Raw genomic sequence first — 17,733 nt, forward strand, 5'->3', positions numbered from 1 at the left:
CAGTTTTATCAAGGATCTTTTTTTTTTTCTGCTTGCTTCAATCATGCTGCAGTGGCTCTCTCACACTGATTTGTAACAGTTTACAGACATTCCTACATACAGACATGGTCCTGACATGATCCACACATACTGGCTAAAGAAGCTCACTGTTCTCCATGAGCTCCTGGCAGCACAAGTGAACCAGCTGCTGACGGATGGGACTCACCCTGAATGACTCACCCAAGGGCATACGATCCTGATCCTGTAGGATCCCTCAAAGGGTGCAGTCCCATCCAACTATCGGCCAATACCCTGTCTCTCCACAACATGGAAGCTCATGTCATGCATCACCGTGGCTAAGATAAGCAGGCACATGGATGAATACATGAGCACAACACAGAAGGGCATCGGCAAAAACACCAGGGCAGCCAAACAACAGCTCCTGGTTGACCGAACAGTCGCGGAACCCGTGACCCAGTGACTGCAGAACCTGTCTGACCAACCTGTGCACTGCCTGGATTGATTACAAGAAAGCCTACGACTGCCACACACATGGATTACGGACTGCTTGCAGTTGTACAATATCAACAGGACTCTAAGGGCGTTCATTGCAAACTCGATGCAGTTGTGGAAAACCACCCTTGAAGCCAATGGGAAGCCACTTGCACAAGTGTCCATCAAATGTGGCATATACCAAGGAGACTCACTGTCCCCACTACTGTTCTGCATAAGTCTGAACCCCCTCAGCCAAATCACTGACCGCACTGGCTATGGATACCGACTCAGAAACAGGGCCATCAGTCACCTCCTCTACATGGACGACATCAGCTAGAGCGAGCGAGACATTGACTCACTGATCCACACCACCAGGATCTACAGCACAGACATTGGAATGTCATTCGGGCTTGAGAAATGGACTAGGATGGTGACAAAGAGAGGGAAGGTAGTACACACAGAGGGAAACAATAGCAGACATTGAGGACAGTTACAAGTACCTCGGTATCCCACAAGAAAATGGCTCCTTGAAGAGGCAACAAGGAAAGTGGCTACGGCCAAATATCTGCAGAGAGTGTTGTAGGTATTATAAGAAGTCAGCTCAATGGCAAGTGCTGTTCCTCCATGAGGCAGTGTGTTGGAGGTCTGGCTTGGTGGAGAAGCTCACCAACAGCTTTGGTCTGAAACTTTGTGCCATGTATTAAATAAGCATTAAAGCAAGTAATCTCTCCCTAGTTCATACTCTCTCCATGTGGAGAAACAATTAACAATTTTGCATGTTATGTTTCACTGAAATAATTTACCTACACAGTAGGTTATGTTGAGGAAAATAACCCTTTTCCTTGCGTGTTCGTTAGTTTCTGCTTAGACAAATAATTACACTTGAAACAGAAATAAAGTCCAGATAATTTACTTATTCCAATATTAGAAAAGTCATACTTGTACAAAGAGTTTGTGCTAACATTCCCATGCAGAGACTGAATATTTAAGCCTACACAATTATTTTTATACGCACTATAACTATAGTGGGAGGCGACCGTGGTTTAGACTTAGTGCCTCTTCGTTGGTGCAGCCAGGCCTCTTGGCATGTTGCACAATCTTATCCAATTGTGACAAGGATTCCCCGGCTTCATCTCACTCCTCTTACGGGAGTCTTGCTGGTCTGATCAGGGTGATGAATTGTGAGTCAGCATATCCCTATCAATAAGTCCTTGTCCTATTTAGTTAATTGATTAGACATATAGATAGAAATAGAATATCTTGTACATGAACTGAACCTATCTCTGCATCCCTCAGGTGTAATCTGGTCCCTGTTTTCTGGGTCATTGTATAGTGAATTATAATAGTACAATAATCAAATATAACAGTACATCAATAACTGTAGAGCAGCACATCAGTTACATCATAGCAGTTATATTTGATACATATTTTTATAATACTTGTGAAAAGGCTCATGTATATTTATAGAATATTTTGCAATGAATGTGGGGCCGTAAATGTTATATCTTATATGTCTGTGTGCCCTCAAGAGACACACAGGTGTGTGTCTGGTTACCATGGTTACAGACGATGAGAGTGCCTGCAGGACTCTGGGTTTAAAGCTCCACTGTGTAACATGAGCTGTCCCAGAGCTCTGCTGCTTTAGCTGTACTGTCTCTGTGAGACTTTTCCTTCTGAATGATGGACTTTTATTGTAGGCCTGTCTCCTGTGGACAGCAGCTCTCCTCTGAGCGCGCTCTGGACTCACTGTATAAAATATGATCTGCCTGATCACACTCACCTGAGATCACATGGTGCGTCGTCATGGTGACCGTCTGGACACCTGAGTGCGCGGGCAGGAGCAGACGTCCTCAGTCTGTGCCCACTGCATCGGCAGAGACGTCCAGATGCCCCGCCAACAGAACGCCGCTGCTATGGAGGAAGGTCAGACGTGTCTTATTTACATTTTCTTCTTTCAAAATGCAGAGGTGCTCCTGTCACCAGACTGGGCCCATACAGGTGTTTTTGCACATGAATAATCTGTCTATATTATATCAAGGTTATAATATAGACACATGTTCACCTCGGGCCTGACTTTTTCTGTACAAAGAATCCTGAGGCCCAGTCACATTATTAATCATTCATTCATTAAAATGAATGAATTTTATTTAGGATAATAAAGTGTTTCTAATCTCGTCTAATGTTACATGTTTTGTTTGTAGTGATTGTGCGGCCCTTATTCTAGTGTCCTCAGAAGGTCAGAGGTCTCAGTGGAGTCTAACAGAAGGAGGAGGGTGTAGTTGCAGATGTGTGCTCGTCATGTTTTGTCCCATGAGCTCCTGGTGTTTCCAGAGCCAGAGCTCACACTCTACACCCTTCACTTTATTTGAAGTCCATATAATAAGAAATATTCACTTTAAACATGATGATCATGTGCTCTAACTGTCTGACACGCATCATAAGCAGATTATATTGTGTGCACGCTGAACCTCAGACTGAAGAAATAAAAATTAAAACTTCTAAAAAAAAAATTAATAAATAAGAACAACATATGTATTATTATGTGTCATATGAATTACATTTTTACAGGCTTAAAATGTGACAAAATATGAATTGAGTGATTCCATTCATTTTAGAGCATTTATGTAGAGGCCAATACCAGAGGGTTTCTGAACTTTTCAGCCCAGAACCTTCACAATAACCATCCAACTGCCCCAGGCCCCAGCGCCAAAACAAAATGAGGTAGATACCATTTACGAGGTAAATCAGGTTCAGGTACTTTTAGCTCACTGCCGTGACCCTTCAAACTGCAGACTCACTGGAGCAATTATCTGCGGTAGATTTTCTAAGTAAACTAATGGCCTGTCCCAGTGTCTGCATGAATCTTTAACACAGAGTGAAACCCCACACCTCCAGCACACTTCTAGAACACCACTCACAGGGAGAGAGGGTGAGAAGGAGAGAGACTTTATTGAAATTCAAGTTTTATTGCAGCAAACTGTTGATGTTGATGTCGCTGCAACATTCCCACTGTGCGTCTCAGTGTCCTTTGTGTGTCAGTCAAAGGTCTCAGTGTGGTTAACAGGAGGACTGGTCAGGGAGGGTCAGCAGATCCTGTGGAAGAGACAAAAGTGTCTCCTCTGTGTCCTGCAGCATCACAGCAGCCTCCAGGGGGCGCCAGGTGAACACAACAGGAAAGGCCTCACTCTTCTTCTGCTCTGGTGTTTTAGTCGGTGATGAAATGGTCCATTGCCTCAGTGTTTCTCTGGAAGATCTTCTGCCACATTTGCTGACACTTTTGGTGTAAAAGCCTGTAGCATCTCAAATGTCCAGAACCCAAATCCAAATCAGAGGGTCATGTGAGGCTCATTCTACTTTCTGATTGGATAATCATCTTAAAAACCAAAACATCAAATTCTAACATAAACCACTTGTCCATCATGTCCAGTGTTTTTGTAATTAAGAATAAATCTGCTATTGTTATCAGTAAAAGTTCAGTTTGATTTGAACTTGTCGACTCTCTGAACACAGCTGAACACAGCTGGAATTTAAAATGAAAATCTTACAGAGAGTTAAGCTTCATGTAGTAATCTGTTATACAAGTACGTTTGGCGAGTCCCTGAGTGACAAGAGCAGCTTTTAGTATTTTGTAATAAGCCACACTTGGTTATTGAAGCATGTGATAGAGTCACCCACCTTTTTGTGCTCATTTAGAGTTGAGGGGAGAAACCAAAGTGTAGAAAGCCCAGATACAGAGGAGAACATGCAAACTCCACACAGAAACGTCCTGCTGCTGCTCTCAGAGCACAGAATGTTCCAGAACACTGGTCTGACTCCAGCAGCTGGAAACACACATGTGATGAAAGGAGGAAAGAGAAAAGAGGAGGAAAAGAACAGACCAAGGAGGCTGATGGTTCTTCTGCTGTGGTTGTGAAGATGGACTGAAAATGAATTGTCGCTGAAATGGCAGGAGGGGGGAGTTTATCTGAAACACTTACAAGAGGAGGAGGAGCTAAAGTCTTGTGGATTGTGCACTTCAGCTTTTCTTGTGTCTTCTGCAGCGTCTCATTGTCTTGTGTTTTGTCCACAGTGGGGATCGAGATGGACGGAGAACTGAGTGACAGTGATGGTGAGTAGACATGTCGTCTCAAATCTCAGGTTCTCTTAGGTCATAGCATCACAAACACAAAGCTGTGACGGTTATTAATGCACCTCAAGGACAAAATAGACCCAGAGCACAAACATGATGTAATATGTGCAACACTTGTCTGTCGTGCAGCAACTCACACACAGGCAAAACAGGCAGAGCCTTGACCACACGAGGAAAAAAACAAAACAAAACGTGAAAAAGACACTAAAGAACAAACCCACCAGGAACTGCTTCAGTCTTCAATATCAGACCAGCTAATGTCTGGCACAGAAATGTCTGCATATGAGACTAATGAGTTTGTTTCTTGTCACAGCAAAGCAAAAAACAAATAATGAATTTTAATCATATGATGGTATGGTTCAGGTGTCCATCAGGACGTCAGCTCTCAGCTGAGCAGAGCTCGGGGCAGGACTATAAACCAACTTTAAGAATCTGAACTGAAGTCCACTTGGGCTTTTCACTGAGTCACCAAAACTCACACTTAGAAATCTCAGGCATCGATCTTCTTCACATTTACTCTGACTTACTGAGCTCTCAGACTGAAGCATGGCTCTGCTTCCATCACAGTCTCAATGGCCATGCTGCTAATGCTTCTTTTTATTATTTGAATACTCTTCTTTTTTGCCAGTAGGGGGCACCGATACAATAATCCATGACAGGAGAGGAGGGAAAAAAGCCCAGGTGGAGCATTTTTTCACTGCTCCACTACAGATTCTAATGGGTCCTTCAAAGTGCGTCAGCATGTAGGTGATGTACTTCATAGGTGTGATGGAAGCGTCCTCTCGATGCTGCACTACACGACTGTTCACACACTCTTAAAGCTCTACTTTGGCACTTTTCTGGTGGAGGGCACACCACCTGCATGTCTCCATGGAGATGTGATTGCTTTGTTTCACAGTATGGTATTACTCTTATCCATCTATCAATAGTGGGGAAATTCCCTGAAGCGTGTCTGTTGCTTTGCAGATGGCGGGGGTCCACGGAGGGGAAACAGACGTCAGGCCGGAGGGCGAGGAGCGCCGAAGGGGCGGGGACGAGCCAAAAAGCCCGCCAGCGACGAAGAGGAGGACGAAGAGGAAGAGGAGGCTCCTAGAGGGCGTCGAGGAGGCAACAGGAAAAAAGCCACCAAGAAACAAGATGAAGATGAGGACAGTGAAGAAGAGCAGAACCCCAGGAGAAAACGAGGAGCCAACGGCAACAAGAAGAAAGGACAAAAAGGACAGGAGAGCGAGGACAGTGAAGAGGACACCAAGAGAGGAAGGAGGGGAGGAAAGAAGGGAGCCAAAGAGGAGGAACCTAAAGGGAAGAAGGGAGACGCCAAAGGAAAAGACAAGGACAAAGGGAAGGACAAAGGGAAGGACAAAGGCAAGGACAAAGGCAAGGATGAAGACAAGAAGAAGAAAAAGAAGAAAGGAGACAGGTAACACTGTAAAGACCACGTCATATGACCACATGGAAACTTGTGTCACCTTTTCTCTGCTGCAGCTCCTCAGACTCCAACTCCAACTCAGAAGAAGAGGACTCCATGTCCGAGGGAGAGATGGCCCGGCTCATGGAGGAGGTGGAGGAGAAGAAGAAGCTCATCGCCAACATCCGAAACAAACCGTGGAGGATGCACCGCAGGCTCACACACCTCAAGTAGAGCCAATCAGAGAGCATCTCAATCCAGTAAGAGCCAATCAGAGAGCATCTCACCTCCAGTAAGAGCCAATCAGAGAGCATCTCACCTCCAGTAAGAGCCAATCAGAGAGCATCTCACCTCCAGTAAGAGCCAATCAGAGAGCATCTCACCTCCAGTAAGAGCCAATTAGAAAGACACAGTCATCCCATATACCCGCCCCTGTCACAGAGACATGCCCACATCTGCCCATATCTGCCCACACCTGCCCACACCTGCCCACACCTGCCCATCACACCCACACCTGCCCATCACACCCACACCTGCCCATCACCTGCTCCAGTATTTTGTCTCCACAGGGAGGCTCAGGCGTTCGTGGACAAGTTTGAAGGAGCTCTGGGAAAAGGCAAAGGCCGGAAGTGGTACGCCTACAAAGTCATGATGACCAAGGTCTGCACAATCCAAGACTTTTTACTTTCATAGACAGGACACAAGTACACAAGTACACAAGTACACAAGTACACAAGTATACAAGTACACAAGTACACAAGTACACAAGTACACAAGTATACAAGTACACAAGGACACAAGTACACAAGTACACAAGTATACAAGTACACAAGTACACAAGGACACAAGTACACAAGTATACAAGTACACAAGTATACAAGTATACAAGTACACAAGTATACAAGTATGCAAGTATACAAGTACACAAGTACACAAGTATACAAGTACAAACGAATACCAGTACTCAACTAGAAAAGCAGTCAGAGAGCGCAGACTCCGCCAAGGACTACAGTCCCCCTCATATTAATTGTGTTTTCCATAAATATTTGTCTCGTATCTTTCAATTTGGAATATGAAAGAGGATCCCATTGTCCATCCCTGAGTCAAATTTCATGGGGTTTGGTCAATAATTAACCGAGATATTGAGAAACTAAATTTTTGGCCCCATTTACCACAATGTTAACTAAAATTTCAAAGTGATCCAGAATCCAGGATTTCTTCTGGATCACCCCCAAAATGAAATCAGTTCTTCCTTTTCACATTTCCAACAAATCCTGAAAATTTCATCAAAATTGGTCCATAAATTTTGAGTTATGTTGCTAACAGACAAACAAACAAACAAACAAACAAACAAACGAACAAACAAACAAACGCTGGCAAAAACATAACCTCCTTGGCGGAGGTAATTATGCAAGTTCACAAGTACAACTTTGGACCAGTGCTTTTGGTCTTCAAATCTGTATTTGTGCTGAGGAAACATGATCAGTGTTAACATCAATACTGATTTAAGAGGCTTTTTAAACAAACTCTCTCTTTTGTGTTTGTGAGCTGGTAGATTTTAAATGTCTATATAGATATACGGGAAATATTGGTTATTGATAACGACAGCCAAATATCAAATATTGTATTGACCGAGGAAAAAGTCCACGTCAGACCATCTCTAAAGAATAAATGTGAAAAGCCTCAGCCTCCCCTCAGGCTGTGAGAGGCCCCTCCCCCCTGCTCCTCAGGGCTTCTGAAGAATCTTAGGACAGGTCCAGGATGTGAGAAGGTCCTCCTGCTCCTCAGGCCTTCTGAACATGTGCTTTTCTGTACAGAAATGGATCAAGTTCCAGCGAGACTTTGAGAACTTCCGGACGTCCTGTATTCCCTGGGAGAGCCGCATCAAGGAGGTGGAAAGTCAGTAAGCTCCAGCTTATACTCAACCTATGCCCCAACTTGGACTCAACATTTTTAGTTACAGAATACTGAGCGCCTGCATGTGTTTTTCTTTATTTCTTTATTTTCAAAGCACTGTGTTGTGAATACTCTCACAGTGAGCTGTATTATATTATAGTGCAACTCCATTTAAAAGTCATCATCACTAATTCAAGAAGAAAAAAAATCAGACATGGATCCATCACAGTTTGAAGTTTGCAGTTTGAAACCTAAATTGAGTGATAAAATACTACAATATATTCTTCTGATTTTAGAAAAGTAGCAGTATTCTGAATGATACCACATGAAATGAGTATACTGAATGTCATTCTGTACATGTATTTAGTTACTTCTCAACACTGTCTACAGATACTCTACTTGATCAATAACTTGATATAGTCTTTTCCCTGATCAAACACATGATGACTGACTGTTCCTTTTCTTTCTTTTATCTTATTGGGTGAAACGAGCCTGTGTGTGAAACGAGCCTGTGTGTGAAACGAGCCTGTGTGTGAAACCTGTGTGTGAAACGAGCCTGTGTGTGAAAAGCGAGCCTGTGTGTGAAACGAGCCTGTGTGTGAAACGAGCCTGTGTGTGTGTGTGTGAAACGAGCCTGTGTGTGAAACGAGCCTGTGTGTGAACGAGCCTGTGTGTGAATGTGTGTGAAACGAGCCTGTGTGTGAAAGCACATGTGGATTAAACGTGTGATCAAGTGTCTTGTGTTCTCTGTCTCGTGCTCAGGTCACTTTGGTTCGTCCGTGGCGTCCTACTTCATCTTCCTGCGCTGGATGTACGGCATGAACCTGGTGCTGTTCGGGTTCACCTTTGGCCTGGTGGTCATCCCAGAGGTCAGAGGTCACACATACACCAGCACATACACGCCTCGCTGTGGAGCAGTCTCACATGTTTTCTCTGACCTGTAGGTTCTGATGGGTCTGCCGTACGGATCTATCCCCAGGAAAACTGTTCCCCGCGACGAGCAGGACACGGCTCAGGACTACTCCGTGCTCATGGACTTCAACGTGAGACACACTTACTCACAGTCATTATAAAATGGAGCTTGGCATTAAGCATCTCAATGGCTCATCAAATTGTTGTAAACCTGCCACATTTACACTTTTTTTCACCAGTGTGATCAAAACCCTCCTCGTGCATCTTATTACTGGTAAAATAAATCATTACATTCTTTTCTTTTAAAGTATGAAGATTTTGACTCTAGATAAGAGATGAGCAAAGTAAATGTTGCTTTAACTTAAAGGTTGATATGTTCTTACAAAAAATACTGTTTTTGTGTGTCAAAATAAGCTCCACCGTTTTGTTTGCCAGATCCAGCTGGAAATAAACCTAAAAGGACTTATGCCTCTTTCTGATCTGAATGGTCAGTCCCTAAACCCCAGCACCTGCACCAGTCATGAGTCAGTGCTAGTGAGGCTTCTGCACCTCAGTGAGTGAATTCAGGTGGTTCTGAGCTTTCACATGAGGCCTGTCCATATACTGAGAATGAGAAAACCCTGTATGTCTTCTCTATCTGCAGGTTCAGGCTCTGGTTGTGATTGTAGTACCTTTTTACACCAGTAGGAACACATGCTGCATAATTATCCTCCCACTGAAGATAACAGTGTGTTTGTCCTTTGTTCCAGGGCTACTGTAAGTACTCTGTGCTCTTTTACGGATACTACAACAGCCAGAGGACCATAGGACTGCTCAAGTTCAGGCTGCCTCTGTCCTACCTCATGGTGGGCATCGGTACCTTCGGATACAGCCTCATGGTGGTCATCCGAACGTGAGTCCACTCTCCCATCCACACTCACAGAAGAGTCTTAGATACAGAAACACGAGTCCACTCTCACACTCACAGAAGATTAGACCAAGATGCAGGATGAAATATATTTATCATTGTGAAAAGATGAGATGGAGAAAATAATGAAATACTGACCCTACACAATTTGTGTAATTTGGGGAAAATACTATTCATTGGTATGTCTGTTTACCTGTTGACATCCTTTTTTTTGCTTGATTCCTTTGAACATAAAGCTGAGTTAAAGATGGGCTTGTGGTCTGTTTAGGATGGCTAAGAACGCAGACGTGGGCGGGGGCGATGGGGAGGAGGGAGAGTTCACGTTTGCCTGGAAGATGTTCACCAGCTGGGATTATCTGATCGGGAACGCAGAGACCGCCGACAACAAGTACGCCTCCATCACCACCAGCTTCAAGGTGAGCTGGCCTGTGGCTGTGGGACCCTGAAGACCACTTTTCACTCATTTCAGAGACCAGAGCAGAGCTTTGACGTCACTGTAAACATCTAGTATTCTGACACTACCACTGTTGTAGATGGTTATGTAATAGATAACTAGACTGTAAATGGTTAGACTGTAGATACTGTAGGTGCTGTTGATACTGTAGATGCTGTAGATCCTGTAGATGTTGTAGATGTTGTAGATGTTGTAGATGTTGTAGATGCTGTAGATCCTGTAGATGTTGTAGATGTTGTAGATGTTGTAGATGTTGTAGATGTTGTAGATGTTGTAGATGCTGTAGATCCTGTAGATGTTGTAGATGTTGTAGATCCTGTAGATGTTGTAGATGTTGTAGATGCTGTAGATGTTGTAGATGTTGTAGATGCTGTAGATGTTGTAGATGTTGTAGATGCTGTAGATGTTGTAGATGCTGTAGATGTTGTAGATGCTGTAGATGCTGTAGATGTTGTAGATGTTGTAGATGCTGTAGATGTTGTAGATGTTGTAGATGCTGTAGATGTTGTAGATGTTGTAGATGCTGTAGATGTTGTAGATGTTGTAGATGTTGTAGATGTGTAGATGTTGTAGATGTTGTAGATGCTGTAGATGTTGTAGATGTTGTAGATGTTGTAGATGTTGTAGATGTTGTAGATGTTGTAGATGTTGTAGATGTTGTAGATGTTGTAGATGTTGTAGATGTTGTAGATGCTGTAGATGCTGTAGATGTTGTAGATGTTGTAGATGTTGTAGATGTTGTAGATGCTGTAGATGTTGTAGATGTTGTAGATGTTGTAGATGTTGTAGATGTTGTAGATGTTGTAGATCCTGTAGATGTTGTAGATGCTGTAGATGCTGTAGATGTTGTAGATGTTGTAGATGTTGTAGATGTTGTAGATGCTGTAGATGTTGTAGATGTTGTAGATGCTGTAGATGCTGTAGATGTTGTAGATGTGTAGATGTTGTAGATGTTGTAGATGTTGTAGATGTTGTAGATCCTGTAGATCCTGTAGATGTTGTAGATGTTGTAGATCCTGTAGATGTTGTAGATGCTGTAGATGTTGTAGATGTTGTAGATGTTGTAGATGTTGTAGATGCTTGTAGATGTTGTAGATGTTGTAGATGCTTGTAGATGCTGTAGATGTGTAGATGTGTAGATGTTGTAGATGTTGTAGATGTTGTAGATGTTGTAGATCCTGTAGATCCTGTAGATGTTGTAGATGTTGTAGATCCTGTAGATGTTGTAGATCCTGTAGATCCTGTAGATGTTGTAGATGTTGTAGATCCTGTAGATGTTGTAGATGCTGTAGATGCTGTAGATGTTGTAGATGCTGTAGATGTTGTAGATGTTGTAGATGTTGTAGATGTTGTAGATGCTGTAGATGTTGTAGATGCTGTAGATGCTGTAGATGTTGTAGATCCTGTAGATGTTGTAGATGTTGTAGATGTTGTAGATGTTGTAGATGTTGTAGATGCTGTAGATGTTGTAGATGTTGTAGATCCTGTAGATCCTGTAGATGTTGTAGATGTTGTAGATCCTGTAGATGTTGTAGATGCTGTAGATGCTGTAGATGTTGTAGATGTTGTAGATGTTGTAGATGTTGTAGATCCTGTAGATCTGTGTAGATGTTGTAGATCCTGTAGATGCTGTAGATGTTGTAGATGTTGTAGATGTTGTAGATCCTGTAGATGCTGTAGATGCTGTAGATGTTGTAGATGTTGTAGATGTTGTAGATGTTGTAGATGTTGTAGATGTTGTAGATGTGTGTAGATGCCTGTAGATGTTGTAGATGTTGTAGATGTTGTAGATGTTGTAGATGTTGTAGATGTTGTAGATGTTGTAGATGTTGTAGATGCTGTAGATGTTGTAGATGTTGTAGATGTTGTAGATGTTGTAGATCCTGTAGATGTTGTAGATGTTGTAGATGCTGTAGATGCTGTAGATGTTGTAGATGTTGTAGATGTTGTAGATGTTGTAGATGTTGTAGATGTTGTAGATGCTGTAGATGTTGTAGATGCTGTAGATGCTGTAGATGTTGTAGATGTTGTAGATGTTGTAGATGTTGTAGATGTTGTAGATGTTGTAGATGTTGTAGATGCTGTAGATGTTGTAGATGCTGTAGATGTTGTAGATGTTGTAGATGTTGTAGATGTTGTAGATGTTGTAGATCCTGTAGATGTTGTAGATGCTGTAGATGTTGTAGATGTTGTAGATGCTGTAGATGTTGTAGATGCTGTAGATGTTGTAGATGTTGTAGATGTTGTAGATGTTGTAGATGTTGTAGATGCTGTAGATGTTGTAGATGTTGTGTAGATGTTGTAGATGTTGTAGATGTTGTAGATGTTGTAGATGCTGTAGATGTTGTAGATAGATGTTGTAGATGTTGTAGTGTAGATAGATCGTGTAGATCATGTAGATCGTGTAGAAGTTGTAGGTGCTTGTGCGCTGACTGTGTGTGACTTCAGGAGTCCATCGTGGATGAGCAGGAGAACCAGAAGGATGAGAACATCCACCTGCGGCGCTTCCTGCGGGTGCTTGCAAACTTCCTGATCACCTGCAGTCTGGGCGGCAGCGGCTACCTCATCTACTTTGTGGTCAAACGCTCGCAAGAGTTCGCCAACAGGGACGATCTCAGCTGGTACGAGAAGAATGAGGTATGTATACTACTACTACTACTACTACTACTACTACTACTACTACTACTACTACTACTATTACTACTACTACTACTACAACTATTACAGCCACTACTACCTGGTTAAGCTTTCACCAACAGAGACAACCTCAGCTGGTATATGAAGAATGAACTTTTGAATACTCCCTCTACTACTTACTAACACATCAGTACACGCAAACTTGTAATTCTACTAGTCCTACCATTGTATCCAATTACTACAGTGCTACTAGTACTATTACTGCTACTACTAGTACTTATACAGTTATTACTACAGATACTATGGCCAACCTCTTACTACCACAGTAAGTGGACTAGTGCAGTATGATATTACCAGTACTAATAGTGCCTTTATTACCACTTCAAACTATTATACAATCCAATGTACAATTTAGCTACAGCTGTTGCTTGTATTTGTACCCAGCCACTTGAATAGCAAATTCTAGATAAAAACACAAAAACAAATGTATTAAATAAATATGAGGCTAGATGATGACCAAATGTGCTGAGCTGATCATGTCTCTGACACATGACACATGTATTTTTGGTGTGTGTTTCAGTTGGAGCTGATCATGTCTCTGCTGGGCCTGGTGTGTCCTCCTCTGTTTGAGACCATTGCAGAGCTGGAGGACTACCACCCCAGGATTGCCCTCAAGTGGCAGCTCGGGCGCATCTTCGCTCTGTTCCTGGGAAACCTCTACACCTTCCTGTTCGCTCTGTTCGATGAGGTCAACACCAAGGTACAGACCAGACCAGAGTCTTCAGTGAGGACTGTTATATGTGTACAGAGATATACTCTTTCTAAAACAAATGATAATCTCTCATCTTCAGATTCTACACCTGGAAACATACACTTACACACATATACTTACACACTGAAAGTTGTATTTGGAGTGATTTGTACATATTTGAATCTTTAATCACTTATATTTAAAACTCCGCTTTGCTGACTCACCTCCACCAGCAGACGCCTACTGCTCTGTACTTAGTTCTACAATTGTATTTTCTTAAACATCACATACTCATTTTGGTACAAATGAAAAAGAAGAAGGCTGTTTTAACACTGTGATGATCATATTGAGTCGTTTGTAGGTGTGTGGACTTTAAAAACACAGAGGAGCTCTTCTGCTGTCTTTCTCCTAATCTCCTGCATGTCCCTTGTATCCTTGTCTCTCTCTCCCTGTGCTCAGCTGGAGGAGGAGCAGTCCATAAAGAACCAGTCCATCTGGGCCATGAAGGAGTACTACGCCAACTTCTCCCGCCTGATGAACGACTCTGAGGCCACGCCCCCTCCCATGGACCCCGCTGATGTCATCAGGGGCCCGTGCTGGGAGACTGCGGTCGGCATTGTGAGCAAACTCTTCTGTCATGGATCATTTCACGTTTAGTGTCTGTGTTTAGATGCACAGCGGAGATCTGCTCATGATCTGATTCATGGAGTTCTCTCATTATTCTTATGTCACAGAAACATTACATCTGATTTTTCACACCTGGAAAATGATGCTCAGAAAGACAAAGCAGAGCGGCGAAGACTAAAATGAAAGAGGAAATGTTAAAGATTGAGAGAGTTACTGTGAAATGTACTTTATCTTCCAAATACAAGAGTTTCTGAAACATCCACTGATCAGCAGCTGAGTCATGACCTCACCAGGTGTTTCTCACGTTCATATTTCTCTCGTGCTGTAAACACACACCATTCACATTCACTGATTGTGTTCTCTGATGATTCGAGTTTTGTGCAAGACCAAGTAGATCATGTACCCACTGTGTCAGCCAGGATCACTACATGTACATCACTACATGGTACAAGGATTCATCTATGACAATGTGAGTCCTGGTGAGTCCTGGTGAGTCCTGGTGAGTCCTGGTCTGGTCTCTCTGAGCTCTCACACCAGGCTCCAGTGCTTGTGGGTGGAGGTGGTCAGGAGTATGGTATAAGGATGAGTCTTTTACATTGTGAGTCCTGGTGAGTCCTGGTGAGTCCTGGTGAGTCCTGGTGAGTCCTGGTCTGGTCTCACACAGGACTCCACCTGCTTCTGTTTCAGGAGTTTGTGAAGCTGACCGTCTCGGACATCCAGGTGACCTACCTGACCATCCTGATCGGAGACTTCGCTCGTGCCGTCATCGTGCGCTTCCTCAACTACTGCTGGTGCTGGGACCTGGAGGCCGGCTTTGTACGTGCACACTCACACTCACGTGCACTCTGCTCGTATCAGTCAGTTCAGTGCAACCTCCGAGAAGTTGTCCCCCTTCAAACGCAAATCTGCACGTTTTGTTTGTGCTGCTTTAGTTTGGGAGATATTAATAATTCCTTTAAAGGGTCAGCAGCCCCCAAGAAGCTTCATAATGCTCTAAATGATCTTAAGCTGTGGAAAAGTCTGTATTATTTTATAAAACATGAATCCAAAGCAAGTTACTAAAGACTGATCCAGACTTTTCCACAGAAATTACATCATATAATTTTTGCAGAAGTAATAAACTAATGAAATATAAACATTTCATATAAATTTCTGCCTGTTTTGAGGCTATTTAACTTTTTGAGGGGCTGGATGAAGTCATCGGCTCAAAATAAAATTGCTAATATCTTAAGAACGATTATTGCACAAACAAATCTTTTTGCAGCAAAAAACAGTACAAACAAAACACAAACAAGTGACACCATTTTGGGCTGTTTAGAGCATTTTGAAGCTTCCTGGGAGGTGTCTGACCCCAGTTTGATCTATAAAAGAGTTGTTAATATCTCCAACACTAAAGCAGCACAAACAAACCTTTCTGCAGCACAAACGAAGCACAAACCATTGACATAGTTTTTGTGTACGTTTGTGTTTGATGGGGGCCAACTTCACGCAGGTTTCAGACCTGATGAAACTTACTGACTACATTATTCAAGCTTTTCTGAACTACCTGTGGACATCTTAGCCTTTTTTAAGTAACGCAGGTAAATAGGAACAAAAAGGCTCTGGTGGAACACTGAAGGATGGGGACAGTTGAAATTAGGCTTAAAGAGCGGCTATGATGCAGAATCATCTGTTTTGAGCTTTCATGTTATAAAGTTGTTTACTCACCAAAAACATCCATGTATGTTTGAGTAATTTAGCGATCTCTCTCAGGTCCTAGTTGAACCCCTCCTTTATGTTTAGCCGTATGATCCTATCCAAGACTCAGACCTCAAGCCTACATCACCTCTGTTCTCACACGGCAACCATATAAGTACAATAAAAAAGAATACAACAATATCACTTCACAAGCTTGATGTGATGTGCAGTAGTCTCATTGCATCTGACTGTGTTATGATAGCGCTCTGAAGGGGGAGTGAATTAGTGGGAAGAGCAAAGAGAGGTGGACTCAAAACTGAAATCTCGCATGTTGAAATTGTTCAAAGTGAACGTGATGATCTAAATGTGTTTAGGGAAGCAGAAATAAGGCAGGGAGAGTGGGCGGGTTTACGATATGAAAGTCCTGAGAAGTGATTGGTTGAGAGGCAAAGGTCGCAGGTTGTGATTGGCTGAGTACAGGGGAGGAGTCACTACAGTGTTGTATTCTGTTTCAGCCATCGTATGGAGAGTTTGACATCAGCGGAAATGTGCTGGGGCTCGTCTTCAACCAGGGCATGATCTGGTGAGCCCCGCCTTCTCTGTGTTTGCCCCTCCCTCCTCCTCACCTGTCAGTCCCCTCCCTCACCTGTCTGCTCCTCCACCTCACCTGTCCCCTCCCTTACATACTTCCCTCTTCCTCACCTGTCCCTTCCATCACCTCTTTGCCCCTCACTCCTCACCTGTCTCCTCCCTTACGTGTCTTCCTCTCACACCTCACCTGTCCCCTCCCTCCTCACCTGTCTGCCCTGTCCCCTCCTTCCCCTGTCCCCTCCCTGTCTCCATCTTCTGTCCTGGCTCATGTGTCCGTGTCCGGTTGCTCGGCTGTGGCTGCGGTGTTCTATGTTCACGTGCCGTTACCTGCCAGCGCCTGTCCCCCTGTCACCTGATGCGCCTGTGTGAAAGCCGCTCACGTTTTGGAGTCCGTTGGAGTGTGACCACTAATCGGCCCATTACACACTGGTCTCACACAGAGCTGGAGCTGCTTCAGAACAAGGGGAGAGAAACATGAAACTTGTCCTCAGCTGATGATCTGCTGCTGTTTCATGAGCGCAGGCTTTTGGAAGTCCTTGTGTGCTTTTAGATCACACTTTAATACACAAGTGTATCAAGGAAACTGCTGAAACCTGAATCTGATCGTTTTAAACAACAATCCACATCCTCTGAGCTTTGGCCAGGGGAGTAGAGGATGCACTGATGTGAGTTTGTAGAGAGAAAGGAGCAGACACAGAAATGACAAAATCACACCTGGGGCCAGTTTGTAAATGACCCAAATAAAGATAAAATACAAATCTTACTTTCTTTAGATTCAGGAGATTCTGTATTGTTTTAAATGCACTTTTTGCCGACTATTCCTCAGGACCAGTACCAGTTCACTACAAACCCATAAACCATGTAAACACAGACGCACGTGTGTGTGTACATGTGTGTGTGTGTGTGTGTACATGTGTGTGTCTATTAGGGATGCAACGATATTTGATATAATATGGAATCCTTCGATACTGGTGTCACGATTCGTTAAACGTGTTTTGTCGATACGCGTGTCGATATGCACGTGTCCCTCCGTACACGCTGTGTCATCATTTATTTTGGTCTGAAAACAGCTCCACAGGGACTTACAGCTAAAATATTCTAACATCTTTATCATTCAGTCACTTTTTATTTTACATTGATAGACCCAAGAATGGCAAAGATATTCACTTTTAAATAATTTAGAAACGCTTTTTACTTCACGTCAGCTTTAATCAAATGTGCTCGTATATGCACACACAACGTGACTCGATATACACGATCTTTTTCTCAG

General features: G+C 43.1%; 1 pseudogene; it reads left to right on the top strand.

Annotated features, from left to right (window-relative positions):
• The first annotated feature begins 4,526 nt into the window (after positions 1 to 4,526).
• LOC129408959 (transmembrane channel-like protein 2-A) overlaps positions 4,527 to 17,733 on the top strand; it is a 17,978-nt pseudogene continuing 4,771 nt past the window's right edge.

The sequence above is a fragment of the Boleophthalmus pectinirostris genome, unplaced genomic scaffold, assembly GCF_026225935.1.
Source record: "Boleophthalmus pectinirostris isolate CB_2022bp ecotype Guang Dong unplaced genomic scaffold, ASM2622593v1 HiC_scaffold_18, whole genome shotgun sequence".
NCBI lineage: Eukaryota > Metazoa > Chordata > Actinopteri > Gobiiformes > Gobiidae > Boleophthalmus > Boleophthalmus pectinirostris.